The sequence below is a fragment of the Marmota monax genome, unplaced genomic scaffold, assembly GCF_021218885.2.
Source record: "Marmota monax isolate L192 unplaced genomic scaffold, Marmota_monax_Labrador192_F-V1.1 WCK01_AAM20220418_F8-fsc00034, whole genome shotgun sequence".
In the NCBI taxonomy this organism is placed as follows: domain Eukaryota; kingdom Metazoa; phylum Chordata; class Mammalia; order Rodentia; family Sciuridae; genus Marmota; species Marmota monax.
Window position 1 is genome coordinate 7,319,727 of NW_026693934.1, and position 8,885 is coordinate 7,328,611.

The following is an 8,885-nucleotide window of genomic DNA, read 5'->3' on the forward strand; positions in this document are numbered from 1 at the left end:
TGTAACTAGTGGTTACTGTGCTGGGTAACACAGTTTGTGGTGGTAGTTCTATTCACGATGATGTTAAGACACATCTGTGTGCTGATAGGAATCATTACATGCATTAACTCAAATGGGTACCTGAGTAATGCTGGATTCTGTGTGGTTTTTCTACCATACCACACCTACATCCCTCACTCTATTGGTGCTTAACTCATAGCTTGTGTTTTACAACTTGTAAAAAAAAAAAAAATCCCTTATGTTCAATTCCATGATCATTGTTGTTCCAGACAAATGACTTTAATCTCTATGTGCTTCCATCTTTGACTGAAGTTTGGATTGAGAATAACTCAGTTTCCATTTTCTGAAGAAAAAAAGATGCACTCTGTGTTGGATCTAGTTAGAATGACAGTATGATAAGTGATTAAGAACACAGACTTTGGATATAGCAAGACAGAGGTTCAACACCAAGCTTTTTTTTTTTTTTTTTTAAAGAGAGAGAGAGAGAGAGAAAATTTTTTAATATTTATTTTTTAGTTTTCGGCAGACACAACATCTTTGTTTGTATGTGGTGCTAAGGATTGAACCCAGGCCGACCGCATGCCAGGCGAGCGCGCTACTGCTTGAGCCACATCCCCAGCCCCAACACCAAGCTTTTCTATGTATTAGTTGTAAGAACTCAATGCATTACAGGAACTTCTCAGGTTCTCAATTTCTATATCTGTGAAATGGAGATAGCAAGAGGCAAGGGTGTGGTGAGACTCAAATGAGATCATTTGGGCACAGTGCCCAGAAATATGGTAGGCATTTAATAAATGTTACCTGATATCACTAATAACACACATTAGAGAAACCTGCTCTAGAAGCAACATCATGTGTCTGTTACAGAGTCAGTTTGAGGGAGCCAATGCCTCTGATAGTTATTTATCATTTGAAAAGTATGTTTATGGTTCATATGACATTGGGACAGCTCAATTTCCTAAACCGGAGGTGCAGGGTTGGGGAAGAGCTTTTCCAATTTGCAGCTTGTGGCTCCTTCCTGGGAGTGGGGGTGCAAGAACAGGAGGGTCTGGAGAGCTCCTCCAATAAACATTACCTACTACTGGATGACTTGTTATTTTTCCCAGACTCTTATCTACCAATGCTGCCCACATAACCCCTGAGACTTACTGATAATTCTGAGCCCAGCTGCCAGGCCAGCAGTGATCTATTTAGAACTTCAAATGAATGCCCCCCAGATCCGCCTACTTTCTCCACATAGTGCTTCAAGATAAGTCTCCCTTGCTCTTGATAAAAGCTTTGAAGAACAACTTGCCTGTTAACAAACAGCTTTTGATTGTGCCCGAGTTTGATCTTTATTTTGTCCTTATTCATCAGACTCTTCTAAATGGGTTCTTTCACACTCCTCAGATTAGCCTAAAGGAAACCCCATGAAACAATGGGCCTGATTCTCCCTGGATGCAGGGAGTGAGCTGTCAAAAGAGGACATGGGGCCTCCTGCAGGGCTTTAAGTGGAAAGAGGGGTTGGTGATGCTCCCAGCACTGAAGACTTAAACTAGCTTCAAAAAAAAGGTTCGCCTGTGAGGAAAGCAGAGATGTAGCACACAGCCTTCTGGCCCAGGACTCTCTTCATTCAGTTTCAGAGGAAGTTTGTTTCCCTAGAAATAGAGGAGCTTCTTCCTAGGAAACCCCAATGTCATTCTTAGTGTCTAAAACCCCAGAGCCCATCTCCCATGGAAGGACAGGAAAACAGTCAGTCTGATTTGGAGGTGTAGAGAATACACTGCCCCCCAAAATTGGTGTGTTTCTGAAATTATTCTGAAAAGACATTTTTTTCCTTTAAGGAATTGGCTTTCCTTGACCTAGAAAGACCATGCCCACCTCTCCCACCTTAGCACATGGCATACAATACAGACTGGATCATTAGAATCCAATCCCTGTGGACACTGATTAGGCCAATGAAGAACGTATAACTCAATCAGGACCAATCAGAGTTCCGTGGGGGAGAACACTCTCATCTTTATCTCCTTCAAAAGTCAAGTAGGTAGTGTCTGTCTTTAAGGCCCCATAGGCAGGGAGCTTGGAGATAAAGATACTGCCTCAATGGCAAACTTGAGTCCCCGAATGCAGCCGTGCCTGAATATCTTGAGTTTTATCTACTCTTTTGAATGTCGTACCCATGGTAGCCAATAAATGATCTTTTTTGCTTATACTAGTTTGAACTGGTGTTCAGACACTTACAACTGGGGAACATAAAGATTCCCTAAGAATTTGTAGATAGAGGGGCTGGGATTATGGCTCAGTGGTAGAGCGCTCACCTAGCACAGGTGGGACCCGGGTTCAATCCTCCGTGCCACATAAAAATAAAGGCATTGTGTTGTGTCCCTCTACACCTAAAAAGTAAATATTTTTTAAAAAGAAAAAAAAGAATTTGTAGATAGAGATGGAGAAGATGAAAGCAGTGGTTTAGGAATATGTGTTTGACAACAATTTTATTAAGATAAATTGTAATCTAGGTACTAGGTTGGAAGCCTGTTACCAAACTCTAAGCTTCAAGGTCTTTCATTTTAAGTGGACAAGGTTGACTGTAAGTGATTATGTAGAGGGAAGTCTACATAAGTATAAAGGATATGGGAGACTGAAGCACTACAATTTGTCAAGTCATTTTTAACATGTAAATTACCTCAATCACAAAGATGTTTTCTGAAAAATTTTGAATCACTATTATTTCAAAGGGTAGGAAAAAGTATTTAAACAAAACACTTGCTATAAATACATTTATGACAAAAAGTCATGCTGGATAACTAATGATTTATACCAAATAACATACAAGAATCATATTATTTTACTCATGTACCATGAACACCACACACACACACACACACACACACATACATACAAAGACTGGAGAATATACTTGAAGCCAAAGGACTAGAAATAATGCCCACCTTATTGAAGAACTGTTGTGAAGAGACAATTACAACTGCTACCACCAAGCACCAGGCATCTCAGTTTTCACTGTGTTTTGTACCACTTCTGTACCATTTTTGAGCATGCAAGTCAGATTCACACCAATGTCTGTTGCTGCTAGTCATATTGTGACTTCCAAAATAGAGCTATATGACCTTGATTTCTGCCACTCTTGGTGGCATGGTACCCGTCTACTGTAGTATAGATGTGTTTTTGCCCCCAAGGGTCCCTCTGTTCAGAGCTTGGTCCCCAGGTGACAGTAGTGGGAAGTGCTATGGAAGCTTTAAGAAGTGGGGCCTAGGAGCTGGGGTTGTAGCTCAGTGGTAGAGCACTTGCCTAGTTTGTGTTGAGGCACTGGGTTTGATTATCAGCACTGCATATAAATAAATGAATAAAATAAAGGTCCATCAACAACATATATTTTATATATATATAAAAGAAGTGGGGCCTAGTATAAGGTCTGAGGCGATGGAAGACAAGCATACCCTTGGAAGCATGGTTCTCATGCCATCTCTTGGTCATTCTCGACCACGAGGTGGTTACAAAAGCCCAATCCTGGCCCACCCAGCTCTCTAACTTCCTGTCCATTTGTCACTTGCTCCTACATGGACTCCCTATAGTACCACCTACTATTATGTAATACAACCAAGAGCCCCCATCAGAACTGAGCCAACACCAATGCTGTGCCCTTGAACCTAACAAACTATGAACCAAATAAGCTTCTTTTCTTATAATGTCAGCCTGTTTCTGATATTTCATTATAGCCACAAAAAGCTTACTGATACACCTTCCCTCACTAATTCCTGAGTCAAAGCCTGGCCCCAGAATAGACTATGAATGGACTATTACATACTGAATTGTGTCTCTCCCAAAATTCATATATTGAAGCCCTAAACACCAATGTATATTTGGGAGATAGGGCCTTTAAAGAAGTAATTAAGGTTAGATAAGGTCATAAAGATTGAGTTCTAATCCAATAAAGCTGATGTTGTTCTAAGACAAGAAAGAGACATTATGGACACATGGACACAGTGAAAAGGTCACATGAAGATATAGCAGGAAGATGGTCATCTGCAAGCCACAGTAGGGAGGCCTCAGAAGAAATCAGCTATGTTGATGCTTTGATCTTGGACTTCCAACCTCCAAAACTGTGAGAAAATTAATTTCTGCTGTTTAAGCCATCCAGTCTATGATATTTTGTTAAGGCAGTCCTAGTAAACAAAGATAAAGTGGACTGATTCATGCCTTTTCCCCATCTATAAACGAGCTTGGGAAGTGGTAGGTGGTGAACTCAAGAGACCTCACCATTAAAGATAAAAGAGGATTTGGTGACTAACTAAAAGTGGGGGTTGATTTAGTTAGCTTTTGTTGCTGTGACCAAAAGACCTAGCAAGAACAATACAGAAGAGGCAAAGTTTATTTTGACTTACAGTGTCAGAGGTTCAGTACATGACCAGCCAGCTCCACAAATCTGGACCCAAGATGAGGTAGAATAAATATCATGGTAGAGTGGCATAGCAGAAGAAAGCAGCTCAGGACATGGTGGCCAAGAAGCCAAGAGAAAGCTCCTCTCATCAGGGACAAAATATAAACTCCAAAGGCATACCCTCAGTGACCTACCTCTGTCAGCCACACCCTACCTGCCTACAGTTACCCCCCAGCTAATCCATATTAGTCAATTAATCCACTGACTTAGTTACAACTCTCATAATCTAATCACATAACCTCTGAACATTCTTGCATTGTCTCATATATGAGTTTTTGGGGGACACTTCATATCTAAACCATAATAGGGGTGAAGGCAGATGGTGAGTCAAAGAGGTCTCTCAGACTGAGAATTTGGTGACTAGAATATTAATAATGATACAATAGATAGAGAAGTTGCACAAGGAATGCACTCTGGGAGGTGTTCAGAAGCATTTTGACAATATAGAGGTATCCAGGTGGAAATTGGAAGTGGGTGTCTAAGGCAGGGCATGCATCTTACTTAACTCTAGTGTGTGGAGGTAAAAGCTGAAGTTGGAAAAAAGATATATTGTTTGAAGGACAAATAGAGCTGGGACCTTGGGACAGTCCATTGGAGGTGGTAGGAAGGGATGTATGGGATGGTTCAATTAGAATGGTCTAATTTGGGGTTGGGGATGTAATTCAGTGATAGAACACTTGCCCAGCAGGCATGAGGCCCTGGGTTGGATCCCTAGCACCACACACACACACACACAAAAAAAAAAAAAACCTAAAATCTTAATGGCAATAAAGATTTACTTCCTCTATGAAATAAAGTTGGCTGATAGCTTCACTCATCATAATACCTCAGGGACCCAGGCTGAGAGACGATCCATCTGTCATCACCAATGATCATCAACCATGTCAGAAAGTCAGTGTGGTAAATGAGGCACAGACTCTTAAAGATCCACACACAAAAGTCACTTCCAGGCTGGGGACATAGCTTGGTTGGTTAGGGTGCTTGCCTCGCATGCACAAGGCCCTGGGTTCAATCTTCAGTACCACCAAAAGAAAAAAAAAAAGAAGAAGAAGAAGTCACTTCCATGTGTTCAGAAAACATACCCACACTGAACCTGAAGGGAATGAGAAAGTATAATCCAATCACATGCCCTAAAGGGTAGAAATGGAAATATTTAGTGAACAGCATTAATACCAACCACAGGAAACAAGAGAACAGAAACTAGTAGAAGAGATGGGGTTGGATCACTTGGACTCTAAATTTTAGAGGCAGGTGGTAAAACAAGCCAATCTAGGATCAAAGAGGCCAACACAAAATAAAAGCAGAATCACTGCTTTGTTTGCTAGAATAATAGCCACGAACGTGTGTGTGTGTATGTGTGTGTGTCTCATATTGCTTTGTTGTTGATGGTGGTAGTTTTTTAGCAGAACTGGGACTCAAACCCAGGAGGACCTCGCACATACTAGGCAAGCATCCTACCACTGAGTGACACCCCTTGCTTTGTGTTTTATTACACAGCTTCCCTTCTTATTTGGGAGGATTTCCTCCTTTTGTATGATCCTGGGGAAAGGGAGAGCCTAAGGCCAGATCTTTCCTCCTGCTACTCTCAGAAATCAAGGCACAGGCAAGTGACTTAAACAAGCTCATGACCTTCAAATCTTAATTTGAAGATTTGGTGGTTAGAATCTTCCCATGGTAATGGGATACATGCTGGAGGGCAGATGGGTAGTGGAATCATGCCCAAAGTGTGATGGCCAGGATCAACCATTCCTGCCCAAAGGCCAGTTCTCAACCCTTAGGCCTGCTTTGTTTGCTACCCACTCCCAAATTCACACTTTTGGTTGGTTCTCTAAGCCATGATACACTCCCAGTAAGTTGATTAAGACAACTAGAGTTGGTCTCAGATTCTTGGATCTGAGAGCAAACCTCTTCAGGGAGAGGTCTGAAAGAATAGTGAGATTTAGGCATCTTTTCCCACGGTTAGCCAGATCCCCAATTATGGTTTCACAGCTGAACATAAGAAAACAGAATATAATAATTGTGACAGTAACACATTCTAAAACAGCAAGAGACATAATGATGAGAGTAGAGAGGAGGGACAGTGATTTAGAATCAATCACCTGGGGGTGACCTTTAAAGTTACACTCCAGTCTTCCTATCCTAATATTATGTTAGGTCATCAGTAAAAATAAATGTAGTGAATCTTTGTCACTTCTTTAATTTCCAGTATCTGAGCCCCCACCTCTGCTTCAGGAAATTCTCCATTGTGTGTCTTGGTAAAAAGTACAGCCTGCCTCCCACCAAGGCTGAAAATGCTTATCCTGTCCTGGTAGCTACTGCATAAGATTGGGGCTCAACCAAACAGATGCTCCTGCATAGAACTTTTTGGATTTGTAAAAGAGGATTTAGAATTTAGTGGCTTCAGTGACAGAGATAGTGTAGCAGTCTCCATGCTCAATGTCCAGGAGCAGGGACAATAGCAGTGGTAGCCTTACTAATTAGGCTTGAATTGGGGTCCAACTCCCCAGGCTATTTCAGGTCCCACCCACTTCCCAGCCTGATTTTTTAATCTTCCAGGAATCAGGAAAATATACTTCCAGGATATTCCTTTGCTACTTAAGCTATTGTGATAGTTTTATAGATCAACTTGACTGAGCCACAGTGCCACATATTTGGTTAAACATTATTCTGAGTGTTTTTGTGAGGGTGTTTTGGATGGGACTTACATTTGAATTGGTGGGCTTTGAGTAAAATAGATTGTCCTCCATAAGGTAGACAGATTTCCTCCAATCAGTTGAAGACCTGAATGGAATAAAAAACTGATTTCTCAAAGCAAGAGGGAATTCTGCAGTAGAAGATCTTTGGACTAGAACTAAAACATCAGGTCTTTCCTGGTCCTGATGGCTTTGGACTTCAACTGAGCATTGGACATTCTCTGGGTCTCTGGCCTGCTAGCCCACCCTACAGATTTTAGACTTGCCATTATTTATAATCATGTGAACCAACTCCTTAAAATAAATCTCTTTCTACATATGAACAGATCTTATTTGTTCTCTTTTTCTCAAGGATCCTGACTAATAGAGCTAGCCATAGTAGCTTCTGTCATTTGTAGTAAGAAACACTGACTTATGTATTTTGAAATTCCATAGGGAATTCTAGTATATTTCCTACTTTTCTAAATTAATTATCTCCCTGCTTTATTCTTTGTCTGATTTTTTTTTTTTTTTTTTTTTGGTGATGCTGGGGATTGAACCCAGGTCCTTGTGCATGCGAGGCAAGCACTCTACCAATTGAGCTATATCCCAGCCCCCCTGCTTTATTCTTTTATGTATTCCTCTGTATAAGTGCTCTGGAGAATTCTAGGATAGTGGACCCACTGATATAATTTTTCCACCCTGGGTAGTATACAATGTTCCTGTAGTTTCTCCAACCTCTAGATTCTGATTGAAAACCATACTGCATTTGTCTGTTTTTCTGTTGCTAGGACCAAATACCTGAGGCTGAGTACTTTAAAAAGAAAAGAGGTTTATTTAACTCTTGGTTTTGAAGACTCAATGTCCAAAATTGGGCAGCCCCATCCATTCAGCATCTGGTGAGGGCTCCCGACAGCTGCATCACATCATGATGTATGCCATCGTGGCAAGAGGGAGAGATCACATGGCAAGACAAGAAGAAGGAGAGCAAATTCAGGTGTGCTCTTTTATAACATCCCACTCTCATAAGAACTGACTCTCTGCTAGAACTACCTTAATTTACTCCAAGTGCCCCCAGTGACCTAACTACCTCCACTAGGCACACCACCTCAACACTACCACACTGAAGATTAAGACACCAACACATGAACTCTCTTTGGGAACAAACTACATCCAAATACTTTCTGTTTCTACCACACTTTTTTATTCATTGTAGAAAAAAACATATAACATAAAATTTACCAACTAAACCATTTTCAAGTGTCCAGTTCAATAGCTTCAAGTAAATTCACAGTGTTGTGAGACAGATCTCCAGAACTTTTTCTGCCTTGGAAATCTGAAATTCTAAACTCGTTAAACAATGATTCTCCTTGCCCCTCTCCCCCAGGCTCAAGTAACCAGCTTTGTACTTTTTGTTTCTATGAATCTGACTACTTCAGTTACCTCACATATGTGGCATTTCTCTCTTTTTGTAATTGGCTTATTTCACTTAGCATGCGTCCTCAAGTTTCATCCATCTTATAGCACAGCATGTGACAGGATTTCCTTTCTTTTAAAGGTTGACTAATATTCTATTATATATGGACACTACATTTTGTTTATCTATTCATCCACTGACATTCACTTGGGCTGCTTCCACCTCTTGGCTTTTATGACTAATGCTTCTATGAATATGGGTTAATGCTAGGAACAAGATCTCTGAGATCTTGCTTTGAATAGTTCTGTTGGCTATATATTCAGAAGTGGAATTGCTGGATCATGTTAGGAGCCTTTGTCCT

General features: G+C 40.8%; 1 non-coding gene across 1 annotated transcript; it reads right to left on the reverse strand.

Moving 5' to 3' along the window:
- Window positions 1-7,646: 7,646 nt before the first annotated feature.
- On the reverse strand, window positions 7,647-7,718 carry Trnaa-cgc (transfer RNA alanine (anticodon CGC)). The gene has a single exon. It is a non-coding gene; the product is annotated as a tRNA-Ala (tRNA).
- Between the last annotated feature and the right edge of the window lie 1,167 nt (window positions 7,719-8,885).